We start from the raw sequence: 15,999 nt of genomic DNA, 5'->3' as shown, positions 1-15,999 counted from the left end.
TCCACTTTTAAAATTTTGATAGTGGAACCACTCGTAAAAGTAGAGCAAATAAACTGATCCTCCAGATGTTCTGATGTTCTTCATTTAGACTTAACCAGTATTAATGTTTTGCCATATTTGCTCATCTGTATTTTTTCTGAAGGATTTTAAAGCAGGTGTAGCTATGACTTCTCACCCCAGCTTCAACCTGCTTCTCTGAAGAATAAGACCTTTTCTTACATCAACATAATACCATTAGAAAGCTTACCAAAATGGTAATGAACAGTAATTATGTGATATCACCTAATAACCAGTCCATATTCAAATTTCCCCAAAGTCCCCTAAACAGGCTCTCCACATCTTCCTGCCGCAGGCCTGTCCCTGGGGCCGACCACTGTTAACCATGTCAGTTTTTAGTGCTTCTGGTGATCACCTTCACACAAATAGTCCCCACCTATTCCACCATGCTTGTTTTACCAGCTGCAGTCATTGTCTCTCGGCTTTCTGCTAAGGTAGATGAGGATTTAGCTAATTTGGATTCTCTCTCCCACTCTAGTTCCTCTGTGTAGTAATACTTATTGAGGTTCTGTTTTGGGCTGGATTGTGTCACCCTCAAAAGATATGCTGAAGTTCTAATTGAATGTGACCTTATTTGGCAATAGGGTCTTTGTAGATGTAATCAAGTTAAGATGAGGTCACACTGGATTATCCTGGGCCCCTAATCCAGTAACTAGAGTCCTTAGAAAGAGAGACAGATTTGGAAACACACACACACACACACACACACACACACACACACACAGATGGAAGACAGCCACGTGAAGACAGAGGCAGAGATTGGAGTCATCCAACCACAGTCATCTCCCTTTATCTGTGGGATATGTTCTAAATCCCCAGTGGATGCCTGAAACCAAGGATATTATCAAACCCTCTCTGTGCTGTTTTTTTCCTATACATACAGACCTATGGCAAAGTTTAGCTTATAAATTAGGCACACTAAAAGATGAACAACAGCTACTAATAATAAACAACAATCCTATATAATAAAAGCCCAGCAACCAAAACGGCGGAACGACTAGAATGACCGGAGACCGGAACTACCAGCCCCTCACCCAGGCTGGCCCCACCCCCCAGCGGGGACCCCCCCACACACACACCCTGATTGGGGGTGGGCCAGCCTGCAAACCTCTCATAGCCCCTCTCCCTGGCCAGCCCCTCCCCGCAGTGGGGACCCCCATCCTGATCCGGGGCCCCCATCAGGTCAGGCCAGCTGGCCCTCACCCATGCACCAGGCCTCTATCCTATATAATAAAAGGGCAATATGCAAATTGACCCTAACAGCGAACAACCAGAATGACCGCTGGACCAGTCACTATGAGGCACACTGACCACCTCTTGGTCCCTTTCCCTGGCCGGCAGGCTCCGACTGCCTGATGGTGAACAGGGAACCAGGGTTGGGTGGCGGGAGATATGGGTGGCTCCAGGCCAAGGCCCCTGCCCCGCCAGTCGCCCCACACACAGAGGGCGACCCGTGGCAGGGCTGGGTCAGCGAGTGGGTGGGAACAGCCAATCTCTCAGTCTCTTCTCCTGGCTGTCAGGCATCGATCACCCGATGGCGAATGGGGAACCGGGGGTGGGTGGTGGCAGGGGGCAGGGCTGATGCGGGCAGCTGGGAAAGATGGCCCTGATCACAGGCCAGGCTTAGGGACTGTACCCTTGCATGAATTTTGTGTGCCAGGCCTCTAGTTATACTATAATAAAAGTGATGTGAATGTGGCATTATTAAGTAAAACAAAGGTTACCCGAACACAATCACTGCGATACCGAGACAGTGGACCTGATAACATGGATTCCAGACTTCTGGCCTCCAGAACTGTGAAGGAATAAATTACTCGATTTGTGGCGATTGGTTATGGCAGCCTTAGGGAGCTAGTATGGTTCCTCTGGAGCATTGCTGTGAGGCAAAAACTCAGTTTTCTACCTTCCTCTATAGGAATAATCCAGGCTTCCCTGCTGTGTGTTTCTCCCCTGTGAGTCTCCTTTACTACTCACATACAGCACTTTCCTTGCAGTCACCAGATGTGTGGGGATTTCCCCCCACAACAAGCAAATTTCTGTGACACCAGCTGGGTATCTTACAATTTAATTCAGTTCTGACACCATCTGTCCAGAGATCCTGCAGATTAAGGGCTCAGCCCCACAAGACTGCTCCCCCCCCACCCCCAGATATGCACAGACACACTGTAGATGCCACTTGGAAGCCAAGGGCATCACTGGTGCTTCTGACCTGCAGGCTATAGGTCAGGGGTTCCACTGACACCCTCCCTAGGTTCAGTTAATTTGCTGGAGCAGCTCACAGCACTCAGCTAATCTGTTTTCACTGCTGTATAGTATTCCACTGTAAGACTAGATAGATATTAGGTGGTGTTTAAAAGCATGGCCCTGGGGCCAGACTACCAGGGTTCAAACTCTAGCTCTGCCACTGACTACTAGTTCTGTGATGTTGGGCATATTACTTAACCTCTCTCTGCCTCAGTTTCCTCATATCCAAAATGGGGCTAATGATAGCTAATGAAGATTAAATAATTTAGTAGCCATAAAGCATTTAAAACACGCCCGGTGCATTGTTATACAGTCAGAGAGCCAGCTATCATTGTTATATGTTTACTAGAGCAGTGGCCACCAACCTTTTTGACCACTGCTCCAAAGGTTTCCTTAAACCAGCGGCCGCCAACCTTTTGGACTTCACAGACCACCAGTTGGTGACCACTGAACTAGAGGCCCAGTGCAGGAATTCGTGCGTGGGTGGGGTTTGGCTGGCTGGCTCCAATGGGGGCCGATCGGGCCAGGCCAGTGGGTGGAAGGGGTGGGGCAGGGGACACGGGAGGTTGGTGGAGAGCGGGACTGAAGCGGGATGGTGGAGATGAGCAGGCAGCGCCAGGCTAAGGTGGGTTTGAGCAAGGGCCCCGGACCGCCCTGCCAGCCACCATCTGTGGGTCAACCGGCGGGGCGATCAGCGAGCGGGTGGTGCCAGGTCAGGGTAGGTGTGAGTGGGGGCCCCGATCGCCTCGTCGGTTGCTCCACAGATCAGCCCTCATCGCCAGCCAGGCCTAGGGACCCTACCTGTGCATGAATTTCGTGCACCAGACCTCTAGTACATACATAAAAATTAGGGCCCCACAGGATGAAGAACACAATACACAAGGTCTGCCTGCTACCAGCCCTAGACCTACAGCTTTCCTGGCTCTTGGGATTTGTTAAGGTTGCTGTCCGTCGTTCCTGGCATTTACCGAGTGCTTCCTATGTGATAGGTGCTCTACATACATGACCGTGTGCAATTTCACAGCAAGCCCACGAAATAGGGTTATTCCTAGAACAGGCAGTCGGATACCAGAAGTCTCTTGCTGTTGACCGGGGCCTCCTACAGGGCTGCCATGTGAGGTGGCGTGGCCTGCACATTGCACAACTCTAGGAGGTACCGTTTGCACAGACTACAATGCAACAGCGCCCCTTGGGGTTGTGCGGTGCAGTGGCCCTGGCCTTCTGCTAAGTCACAGCCAAAAGAAAAATGCTTTCTACCTATTTGACAGGCTGAGAGGGGTGGACTCCACAACCCACTGCGGGCCTTTCTGCTCTGGATTTATAGGCCTTTCTTAAGGTCATGGTTCTTCATATTTTAAAAGGCTATTGGCACGGGAGCCCTCCCACCTACATAAACATTTGTTTAGGGAGGGAGAGCCCAGCATGGCCCCGCGGGCTGACACCAGCCATGTAAGGGCACCGACTCAGCTGCTGCTCATGGCTTTCCCCGTGGCCACCGCAGACTTATTGAGCAATATATTACGAGTGCGCCTCACTCTGATGATGTGTTATGGATAAATCATTAAGGAGGCAGCTCACTGCGGTGATGTATTGGTGTAATAGATCATCAGAGTGAAGTCTTCTGCCGACATACGGGCTGGCTCAAAGGGTGGTGTCATTCAGGGAAGAATTAGCCCAGCAGCAGATCTGGCTTAATTACAGGATAAAAGGCCTGTGAATGATAGGCTGAAGGCTGTGGCACCAGCATTTTGATTCTTGATGTAAAAATATAATTGGGCTTCCTGAGAGAATTTTTGATTATTTTCAAACAGCCTTCTGCTTTATCCCAACAGCACAACCTGCCCCGTGGCTGCAGGGCTATCTTATATCGGGGAGGATCTCCAGGCCCGGTCCACATCTGAGTTATTGTCCTCCTTCCAATTTGTAGGTCACAGAACGAGTTAAAAGGAGATAAAACCCAGGAGGCCTGCCTTTAAGTTCTTCAGAATGATGTCCTTAGCAGCCAGACCATCAGAATGGAGTGATTTATTCAAATCATCATTAACAGGGGGCATGGTTCTCGTCTAGGTCCGCGTGCATGTGTGGAGAAGAGGGGGCAGTCTGGTGAACATGTGTGCGTGTGTCTGAGGCCATCAGCATCTTAGGGACAATAATCATCATCCTGTTTATCAGACGCTTAACATTGTGCTAAAGGCTCTGCATGTATTATTTAGCCTCATTGAATCCATACGACACCATTGTGAGACAGGCATTATTATTATTATTGTCATTTTCCAGCTGAGAAAACCAGCCAGGAGCTGGCATGATTGGCCAGGTTGTACAGCCGCTCTTGGCAGAGCCAGTGAGCCTGATGCTGGGGTGACTGTTATGATCTTCCCTTCCCACCTCTAGGTCCCCCCTTCGTTTGAGGACCCTAACCCAGCCTTCTGTGACCTGCAGACCTCAGTGGGCACAGTTAAAGATATGTTTGCTGAAAAATCTATTATTTTGTCTTAAGACACATAAATCAAACTTCAAGTATTAGTAGGCTCCCAAATTTGGTCTGAGTCGATTATTTCTTGAGAAACTTGTAGGATGAGACCTCTTAGCAGTGACAGGCTAAACTCTTTGAACCAACTCTCCTACTGGAAACAACTATAAAAGCTGCATAAAATATTTTTTGAAATCTTCTAAAATAGTATGAAATTGATGACAAGACAGTAAAAAATGACTAGGTCAACAGGGGAAAGAATAGGAACCAGAGAGGGGAATGACCAGAGGCTGCTTTTGCCCCAAGGGCTACTGACCCCAAGCTGTTCAGCCCGCTGGGCAGAGCAGGCAGAATGGAAGCCAGGAGCCAGCCCAGGGAGGGAGGTCCCCGCTACAGTCAGCTGGGGCCCCGGGGCTACGTCCTCAGAAGAGGGTGGCCTGGAAGTGGAGCAGCCTTCATGCAGAATTACAGCCCAGGTTCTGATGACCCAGCCTGTCCTGGGGCAGGAAACAGCAGGCTTTGGACTTGGGTTAGGGTGGGCCCAGGCTGGTATGGCTCCGTTAGGGAAGCAGATCTCTGAGCACAGGTGCTTTCACATTAGGCCTCAGATTATTCCTATAAAGAAAATAAATAAAACTCTAGGGCAGAGAGATTTATTTTTTTAATCAGAGGAGCTGTGATCTCAAGAGGGGGTAGAGTTTCCAATGTTTTTTCTCTCTCTGTTCTCCCACCTCTTGGTCCTGGACATGGGCACTGTTCTGAGAAGTGTGCAGCAGACTTGGGGCAAATATTTTTAAATAACATATTGAACAAAGGGTTTATATCCAGAATATGTAAAGAACTTTCAAAACACAACAGTAAGAAAACAACCCAACTTGAAAATGCACAAGAAACTTGAACAATTCATTAAAAAGGACATATGCAGATGGCAAAAAAGTATATGAAAAAATGTTTGAAGTCATTAGCCATTAGAATAATGGTCTGCATTTTATAGAGAAAGCATTCAGTCTTCTACCATGAAGCATCATGGTAGATGGAAGCATTTTGTAGATACTCTTTACAAGTTGAGGAGGTTTCCTTCTATTTTTCTGAGAGTGTTTTTTAAAATCATGAATAGGCGTTGAATTTTATCACTTTTTTGTGTCAGTTGGTGTTATCCTCTGATTTTTTCTTTATTTTGTTAATATGAAAAATTATGTTGATAATTTTTTAAATATTGAACCAGTCTTACATTCCTATAATAAACCTCTCTTGGTCATGGTGGCTGAGTCTTTTCATACAATGTTTAATTATCTTTGCCATTATTCTTAAATGTTTCTAACCTATATTCATGAGGGATAGTGGTCTTTCGTTTTGTTTTTTGCAATGTGTTTGTCCTTATGACAATACCACACAATCTTGTTTGGCATAAGGACAGACAAGCACATTACAAAAAATGAAAAATAAAAAAAGTCCTGTAACTTCCTAGTAAGTCTTGAAATTAAAAAAATGTGAGTTCTTTAACTTTGTTGTTTTCAAGATTTATTTTAGATATTTTGGGGCCCTTGAATTTCCATATGAAATTAGAATCAGCTTTTCAATTTCTGAAAAGACAGTAATTGGAATTTAGATAGGTATTGTGTTGAATCTGCAGGGTCACTTGTTTTTGTAAGGCCCATAAATTCAGAATGATTTTTAGATTTTGAAATTTTTGAAATGCTATTAGAAGAAGAATAGTATTTTATGTCAAGTGAAAATTATATACAATTCAAATTTCCAAGTGTATAAAGTGTTATTGGAACAGAAACAAAACAAAACAAAAAAAACACCTGGATGATAGTCAACAATAACCAGGCACACAAGGACACCCACTCCAGGAGTGAAAACCAGCAAAAGCAGGCAACATAACGGGATCTACAGAGACTTAAGATATTGAAACCATCAGACCACAAACAATAAATGGCATTTCTTTCTTATTATGTTTAAATTAAAAAAAAAAAAAAAGCTTGAAGCTATCTGCAGAGAACAGAAAACAATAAAAAAGGAGCTGTTCTTCATCCGCTCTCATGGGCTGCCCTGCTAAAAAGCCTGGGGTCCAGCCATTCCTCGGTGGACCCAGGGGCATCTTGAAGGCATTTCCCAAGCAGAAGAAAATCCATGCTATCCATCATTAAAGCACTTGCAGAGATTCCCAAGAGGGAAGGCAGAGAAGAAGCAAGAGTGGCTGAGTTCCCTGAGGGCCCATGTTGTGCCCACTGTCATCGGGCGAGCCCAGGCAGAACTCTGTGAGAAGCAGATTGTCCAACATGGTGGCCAAATAGATTCTGCTCAGGCCCCAGGGGTCACCCACATGGTGGTGAATGATGGACTGGACTGTGAGCAAGCCCTCTGCCCCCTTAGACTGCCCTCAGGTGCTCAGCAGGAAAAGTCAGCCTGGCTGAGCTTGTGCCTGCAGGAGAGAAGGCTAGTGGACACACCAGGATTCAGCATCTTCATACCACAGCTCAGTAAGGCGGACCAGGACTCTTCAACTGGAGCCTGTGCCGCTCTGCTCAGGACAACCTACCCCCACTAGACCTGTATCTCCTCCCCAGAGGACAGAAGCAGCTCCAAACACCCAAGCCCCACCTGGCTCTGATGATGAAACCAGTGGTGGGAAAGAGACCCAAGTTAGCGCAGCTGATTTGGAAGCCCTGGTCAGTGGCCACTGCCCCATCCCCCCTGAGGGAGATGGTGAGCCCAGCCCAGCCCCCGAGGGTCTGGATAAGTGGGTCTGTGCACAGCCTTCGAGGCAGAAGGTGACCAACCACAACAGCCACATCACAGAAAAGCTGGAAGTGCTGGCCAAAGCCTACAGTGTTCAGGGAGAGGAGCGGAGGGCCCGTGGCTATGCCAAGGCCGCCGATGCCCTTAGGAGCTTCTACAAGCCTGTCACCTCCTTCCAGGAAGCCTAGAGTGTCCCTGGGATTGGGAAACGGATGGCCGAGAAGACAGGAGCGACCCTAGAAAGTGGACATCGCCGGAAGCTGGACCACATCAGTGACAGCATGCCTGTCTGGGAACTCTTCTCTAATATTTGGGGAGCTGGAACCCAAACTGTCCAGCTTTCTGGAGCTTAGAAAAGATCCGCAACCAGGCCTCCCCGACTACCCAGCAGGCCATCGGCCTGAAGCATTACCATGACTTTCTGGAACGCATGCCCAGGGAGGAGGCTACCGAGACTGAGCAGAAGTCCGGGGATCAGCTCAGGCCTTTAACCCTGGGCCGTTGTGTGTGGCGTTCCTACCCATGGGGAAAGCAACCTGTGGTGATGTGGGCGTGCGGTCACTCACCCGGATGGCCGGTCTCACCAGGGCTTCCTGGACAGCCTGTGGCAGCGAGGGCTCCTCACTGATGGCTTGGTGAGCCAGGAGGAAAACAGTCAGCAGCAGAAGTACCCGGGTGTGCGCCAGCTCCCAGGACCAGGGCTGGGTTCTTCCTGGTACGGCACCGACGACTGGACCATCATTGTCCCCTACAGCGAGTTTGCGTGCGTCCTGCTCTACTTCACCGGCTCTGCCCACTTCAGCCTGCTCCATGCGGGCTCCGGCCAGACCGAGGGCATGAGCTTGCCCTCAGCACAGCTGTGGTGTGGGACACCCGAGGTCTCAAGGTGGGGCCTGGCCGAGTGCTTCCCACCCCCACTGAGAAGGATGTCTTCAGGCTCCTAGGCCTCCCCTACGGAGAACCAGCTGAGCGGGACTGGTGTCCTGACCCATGGTTGAGGCGGAGGGGGCACCCACTGGACCAGCTGCCCTACTCACCACCTCAATCACAGCTCCCTGGGCCCGAGGAAAAGGGCCAGCCTGGCTCCCAGGGTCTGCCATGCTCTGCCCCGGCAAGAGCGGACTGCGCTCCCTTCTCCTACACAGCTGCTCTTGGTAGAGGTTTGCACGTGGCCCATTGCCTCTCACTTTAAGCAGGAACAGGTGGCTGGTGTAAAGCTAGTTTCCTGTGCTGAAGGCCCAGGCATCCCCTTTCTCTACCCTGATGAGGGTCTAGCTCAGTGGTCGGCAAACTCATTAGTCAACAGAGCCAAATATCAACAGTACAACGATTGAAATTTCTTTTGAGAGCCAAATTTTTTAAACTTAAACTAGATAGGTAGGTACATTGTTATTAACTTAATTAGGGTACTCCTAAGGCTTAGGAAGAGCCACACTCAAGGGGCCAAAGAGCCACATGTGGCTCGCAAGCCGCAGTTTGCCGACCACTGGTGTAGCTGCTGGGGGTGGGATGGGGCTGCGGGGGGAGAGGCAAGTAGCTCTGGCCAGCATTACCCAAGATCCTTTGGAGCAGGAGAATGAACCACTCCGTGTATTCCCTCTACCCACCCCACTTCCTGTGCAGCTGGACGTGTTGGGAGAGGGTGCCTCAGGCTCTGTGAGGACAGCGTTGGAAAACCCAGGGGCCTAGTAAAGTGCATTTCACATTCAACCTGCCTGGGGTCTGTGAGCTGCTGGAGCCCCTGCCTGCCTTCTTCCACCCAAGTGGGCATGGAGAGGGGAGCTGAATGGGAACGCAGAAATACAAGTTAACTGCTCTTCATATAGGCCAGGCCTGAGTCAGCTCCTGAACTCAGAAGGACACTGGTGGACATTAAAAGGGAGACTTCATGAGGTCAGGCATTCAGGGGTGCCTGTTTATCCATCAGCATCTCCTGTGGGCCCTGCCCTAGAACAGGCTATCTGGGAACATGAGCAAAAGTGGCAAAGACCGGCTTGGTTGGCGTGGCTCAGTGGTTGAGCGTCGACCTATGAACCTGGAGGTCACGGTACGATTCCCGGTCAAGGGCACATGCCCAGGTTGTCGGATATACCCCAGTGTGAGGCATGCAGGAGGCAGCCGATCAATGATTCTCTCTCATCATTGATGTTTCTATCTCTCTCTCCCTCTGTCTTCCTCTCTGAAATCAATAAAAATATATTTTTTAAAAAAGAAGCTGTTACAGGATAAATATGCAGCTATCTAGCCACCGTTCTCCCTTTCCAGCCCACCCTCCGCTCCCTAAAAGAAGAGAGAAATTCTGGGCAGCAGAATTGCATGTGGAAATCTCACTTGTCTTGGTGTTAGGCAAGCTAGAAAAGACATTGTTCTAGCTGCAATATGTTTATTTTCAACAAAGCATGTCAGTCATAGAATTTCCTTTCGGCTTTTATTTGTGAGTTTATAAAATTATGAGAGGCTCGGTGCACAGGTGGGGTCCCTCTGGGTGGCCTGCAGGGATTGGGCTGAACCCTGTAGTCAAAGGCTGCCTACAGCTCCTACCTGCCACTCCCGCTCATCCCGGCCCCACTGTGCCTGCCACGGGCTTGTGCCCAGTCGCAATCTGGAGAGGTTCGCGCTGCCACAGCAGCATTTGCCAGCCATGAGCCCTGCATATGGCGCCCTCCCAAGGGGAGTGGCCTGCAGGATCAGGCTGAAACTGCTCTCCGACATCCCCCTGGGGTCTCGGATTGTGAGAGGTTGCAGGCCAGGCTGAGGGCCCCCACTGGTGCATGATTAGGCCCGGGAGGGGCCTCGAGAGGGCTCCAGGGCATGTCTGGCCCATCTCGCTCAGTCCCCACCCCAGACCCCAGCAACAAGCTAACCTACTGGTCGGAGCATCTGCCCCCTGGTGGTCAGTGCCCGTCATGGCGACTGGTCGACCAGTTGACTATCTGCCCCCTGGTGGTCAGTGCACATCATAGCAAGTGGCTGAGCAGCCTTAGCATATCATTAGCATATTACACTTTGATTGTTTAGTTGTTCTGCCGTTCAGTCTATTTGCATAGTACCCTTTTATTATATAGGATAATTTGAATTTTATTATTAACATGGAAGTAAGAAATAGTTTTAGACAAATTGACTAAAAGATCTTAAAAATAGACAACAGGCAATATACCTCACCCCTATCCTGCAAAAGTGGGGGGTATACAGCCTCCCATTTAAAAATTATCATAGAAAACATTAAGTTTAATACATAAGTCTTAAAATCTGAAATATAAGGGGCTATGATGCTATGATGTATAGATGACATTGTTAAAAATCTTTAGGATATCGGAGTATAATGTCCTAGTTAAAAACAGGCTCTCCCTCAGACAGACCGGGTTGGGGTTCGAGCTCCAACACTTACAACATTTTCTAATCTCAGGCAAATCATGTAACTTCTCAGAGCCTCAGTTTGCTCATCTGCAGAATGGGAATGAGAATAGCACTGCATGCCCTGGCTGATTTGGCTCAGTGGATGGACTGTCAGCCTGCAGACTGAAGGGTCCCAGGTTTGATTCCAGTCAAGGGCACATACCCGGGTTGCAGGCTCGATCCCCAGTGGGGGGTGTGCAGGAGGCAGTTGATCAATGATGCTCTCTCATCGTTGATATTTCTGTCTCGCTCTCCCTTCCTCTCTGAAATCAATAAAAATATATATATTTTAAAAAAGAATAGCACTGCACCTGCTTCAAGGGGTTGTCCGAGTCAACAGAGATCCTGGATAGAGAGAGCTTTGCATTTGGCTGACACACGAAACTTGCTTATTGTGACTTTATTTTTTTTATTTTTTATTTTTTAAAAAATATATTTTATTGATTTTTTACAGAGAGGAAGGGAGAGAGATAGAGACGCCTCCTGCACATCTCCCACTGGGGATGTGCCCACAACCCAGGTACATGGCCTTGACCGGAATCGAACCCGGGACCCTTCAGTCCGCAGGCCGACGCTCCTTCCACTGAGCCAAACCGGTTTTGGCAGCTTATTGTGACTTTAGCTTCTTGGAGCAGCATTATAGCATCCAGATGAAGTTGGCATCTGCATTTTGCTTGCATTTAAATACAGGAAGGCTTTATGTAAAGAGCTTGATTCCCTATGTGTAACTAGTCAGAAAAACTCTCTTCTCGCGAAAAGTTGATGAGACTTGGTTCCTAAGGACTGACCCCAGGCTGCTGGGGCTCGGCCATATACAGCAAGCCTTTGGGTAAAGAAGCCACTTATTTCGTCCTCCAAAATCAAGGCCATCTCCTTGTGAAGGGTAGAAATCGAGGTGAGAAAAGATTGATAATCCTGCATTGCAGACTTTATTAAAGATGTCCAGATTACAAATTGGGCTGTCTGTCAATCAATCAGCCTGTTTCCTGCATTTTTCTCTGTCATCTGCTAAAAATATTCCTGTGCAACGCTGAGCCCCTGTAGACATCATAAATGCTAATCTCTCTTCCTTTCCTTTTTGAAGGACGAGCTTGGCCATGCTCCCTAGTAGAGGTCCCTGGATTTGTCCTTGTCTTGCTATTATTTAAAAATTTCCCAAGTCAGATGATTTCAAGTGAAGAAAAAGGGCGCATGAGTGGAAGTCACCAATGAAGTGTGGTTCAGGCTGCATTCCTTTTTCCTTGGGTAATTTTCTTGAACCCTGAGGGACAGGTTGAAAACAACCAAACTGAAGATCCTATATAATAAAGAGCTAATATGCTAATTAGACTGAACATCAGAACAACCGTCCGGATGAAGCTGGGGCTGTGAGGGCTGAGCTCCTTGCACGAATTTCATGCATCGGGCCTCTAGTAGATCAACAAAAGGCTTTACTGATGATTGGTAGGTTGCTGTTCAACTGTTGGGGTTCCTTGCATCAAGGAACCGAGTCAGCATCATTCGAGTTTCTCAGTATCCCTGCCTGAGCTTGGGGGATGCCTTTCCAGGTTGGGTCCCTGGAAAAGACTCTGAGATGGAGAGCTGCTTGCAAAACTTTAATTAGGAGTGGAAGGGGGCAAGGAAAGTAGGACTGAGCGGAGAGAGAAGATGGTCCCTAATGCGGTTGCCATAGAGACCTCAGCTAATTGTGCAGGGAGCTCTGCAAGTGGGACGGCCCTTCATCGTTGTCCCGAGGTATGTGAGCTGGGCCTTTGCATCCCCCCATCAGCCAGTCATGGGCCAGAGCCCTCCCTGGGAGGGGGTGTATCTTGGTTAAAGCGATGTCCAGTGAGGGATGAAGCCCTGAGCCAACAGCAGCTGATATTCTCAGCAGCTGGGGGACTGGTGAGTGGCCTGGAAGAGTAGGAGCTTGGTGGACAGTATCCATGATACACCATCCTCTGAGCTGCTCAGATTCGCTTGCTTCTCATAGTAAGCCTGCCCCCTCTCTACTGGCTTCTCTAGGATTGTGGATTGTTTTCTAGGGAAACTGGTAAGAGATGGGCTAGCGGGACAAACTACGGCTCCTGATCTCAAGACTCTGATAATCAATATGCCCCTTCCCTATCACCTGAACTAGATTCTTCTTACCCTGGGCCAGTGTTTCTGCTGGTCTAAGTGGCTTGTTTGGTGGGATGACCCCGACTCTCATTCCTGAGACTTCTGACCTTTGGCTACCATGCACTTTTCAAGCCTTGGCTGCTATACCTGCCGATGTATTGTTAAAACTGGGTATGAAAACACCAAGAAATGCCCCCACTGGATCATCTGGGTGCCAAATGTGTTCTCCCCTGTCTCCGAGTACCAGCAGCCATTGCTCACACTGACATGCACTGAGCTGACTCCTCTATGAACTTGTCTCGGATTTTCTCCTCCTCGGTCAGCTGGCCTCAAGGGACCCCTCATGCAGCCATAGGTGTGAGGAGAGGGCTGGGGTAACACTGGAGTGTGACATGGGCGTCGGGGCTAACTGTTCCGGCAGCTCACTTGTGCTGATCTTGAACGTACCACCCCCATCTTATGACGGATCTCCGCTGGTCCCGCCTGCCCTTGTGACTGGGGGGATCTGACAAAACCCAGCTCATCATGGGCAGCTCTGGTTACCTGGCCACTTGGTATCGCTTGGTCAGAAACTTCATCTGCACCAGGGCGCAGCATCGGGGAGCTGCCTTTCAGCTGGCGTGTAGTTTTTCCTGCAGATGTTGAGCCCGGCTTCAGAACCATAGGGATCGAGAATATTCTCTTCCTGGGCCTTGCCAGAAACTCCATGTTGTCTTTTCCCACCACAGATACCTCCAATTCCATCGAGCCTGCCAGGTCCTTCAGCTCAACTGGACTGAGACAGATGTGCACGTTTATGACCATTGTAAGGAAATGAAAGAGCTCACTGGCAAAATTCCCAGAGGGAGAATCTGATTGGCCTGTGATGGGCCAGCTGTTCCCTCCTGGCCAATCAGCTGTGACCAGGAGGCTGGGTGTGGACTGGGCACTTTAGCTCTAGTATGCCTGCTTCTGTTCTTCTCTCCATTCCCTTCCCTTATGTGTATTGACACAACTGCGTCATGCAGCCAGCAGGTGTGTGGGGAGAAGAGCGTGGTGGACATGTAGAGGAAAGGGCCTTGAAGGCAGACAATCTGGATTTGAAATGACTGTGATGTTCAGTGGGTCCCTTATCTTTGAGGCTGGTTCCTCACTTTAGCTAAGAGCTGCGAAGAGAAAATGCCTGATGGATGAGGAGTACCAAGTCCATGCTTGGCACGAAGTAGGTCTTCAACGCCCCTTGACCATGAAGTGCAAGCTCAGGTTTCTCATTCAGGATCGTGCCCCTGGGACATTCTGGTGTGAGGATCTTGGAGCTGCCACAGCACAGGCCATGCTATTACAGAAGCCATTGACAGAGGCCTCCTCCTTGCCCTCCCGCTGGGCTGACAGGACCAGGCACGGCCCATGGAGCGCTGTCTTCACAGTGGGGACTCCTCAAATCTTCCTCGTGACCTTGGCGTTCAGCCCTCCCAGGGCACTTCCTCGCAGGCCTAGCCTTCCCACTCAGACCCACCTCCCCTCGCCACAGGCTTCTCCACAAACCCACTTGGATGTGCACTAATGCCATTATCTTCCCGAAATTAAAATCAAGCCTCAACTTATAATGTTTCACGGAGAGGGAATTGGGGTTATATATTCCTGCGTTGAGCCGTATTCTATTTCAGTCATAGCATTTAATTATGATTGGTATGTTAGTGCCCACCGGAGCATAACAAATTGTCATTATGTTATTCTGCTGAGTCTAATTTAATTGGCAAGTTGTCACAAAAGCAATTATCCGTCATTTATTTTGTTGCCATAACCACATCTAGAGGAGCACCTGCTGTCTGCGAGGAGCAATGCGCCACAGTCTCTCGGCCCTGGCTCCGAGCCACTTAGCTGACACAAAGACATTGCTTCCCCTTCTGATTTAAAAATATGTTCCTCACTTCCCGCTGCGGTCTCAGGAAGCCTCCTGGGGGAGCCTCAAAGTGCCAAAGAAAATCCACGGGCTGGGGAGCCGCCTGGGACCCCACCGGGAGGCGGGGGGTCAGCTCTGCTCTGTCGGGGTGTGAGTGGGAGGCGGCGGGAAGCAGGCCCCGTGGAGGGTCCGGGCCCTGCCTGGGTCAGGCTTTGCTCTCTCAGCTGTTTCAGCTGCCACCTCAGTGATGGAATCATAAATATTTGTTGCTCTTTTCTCCTGAGGCACACGGCGTGCTCGCTCCCCGGGAAGCAGGATTGTTTGGCCGTTTCACGAGAGGGAACCCGAGGACTTGGGGACTGAGGCCCACAGTCACCAGGGGAGTCTGGGAAGAAGCCAGGACTACAGTGAAGATCTGCAAAGCTTTCCCCATCGGAACAAGCAAAACCGAGTCCCAGACTGTGCCCCTGGTGCAGTAGGACATAGCTCAGGGTCCTGTTTCACATGGACACATCTGTGATTGGGGCCGGGGGAGGGAAAAGGGCGGAGGGCAGGGGGCAAAGAGAGAAAAGGGAGGGAAGAGCCACCATGCCTGCCCACATTAGAGAGGCTGAGACAGGAACGGCCCGCTTGGCCAGGAGCCTCTGATTCCAAAGTCTTTGGGAGGCTCTGTGAGCCCCCTCCTACCTTTAGCCACCTCCCCACCTCCCTGTGCGTGAATATTCCCCACATCAAGATCAATATGACTTTTGTGAGTGAGGAAGCAGAGGCAAGCAAAGGGATTTTTTTTTCCTTCCCCGAAAGGGGGAGACAGTCATTCCTAAGGGAGGATGCAGCCCGTAGGTCTGTCTCTGTCCTGCAGGCTGGAAGCAGGTGCAAAAAATGACTAATCCTGTTCTGGCTCCCATGATGCTCTTAGTGGCAGAGTCCACAAAAGACTCGTTAAAAACAAAAACAAAACCCCAAACAATAACCACTAGGCTGCAAAGGGGAGAAAGAACCAGGCCTTTAAATCAAGCAGCTTTTCCCTCGGGGTCAGTCAGCTCTAATTCCCAGGCTACCTATTTGGGGACACTGGAAAATTACCAGCTTCCTGAACACAGGC

The 15,999-nt window shown here is 49.5% G+C and overlaps 1 pseudogene; it reads left to right on the top strand.

Annotated features, from left to right (window-relative positions):
• Positions 1 to 6,816: 6,816 nt before the first annotated feature.
• LOC132219298 (DNA polymerase lambda-like) lies at positions 6,817 to 8,708 on the top strand (annotated as a pseudogene).
• The last annotated feature ends 7,291 nt before the right edge of the window (positions 8,709 to 15,999 follow it).

The sequence above is a fragment of the Myotis daubentonii genome, chromosome 16 (assembly GCF_963259705.1).
Source record: "Myotis daubentonii chromosome 16, mMyoDau2.1, whole genome shotgun sequence".
NCBI classification, from domain to species: Eukaryota; Metazoa; Chordata; class Mammalia; order Chiroptera; family Vespertilionidae; genus Myotis; species Myotis daubentonii.
This window is presented reverse-complemented; position numbering and strand designations above follow the sequence as displayed.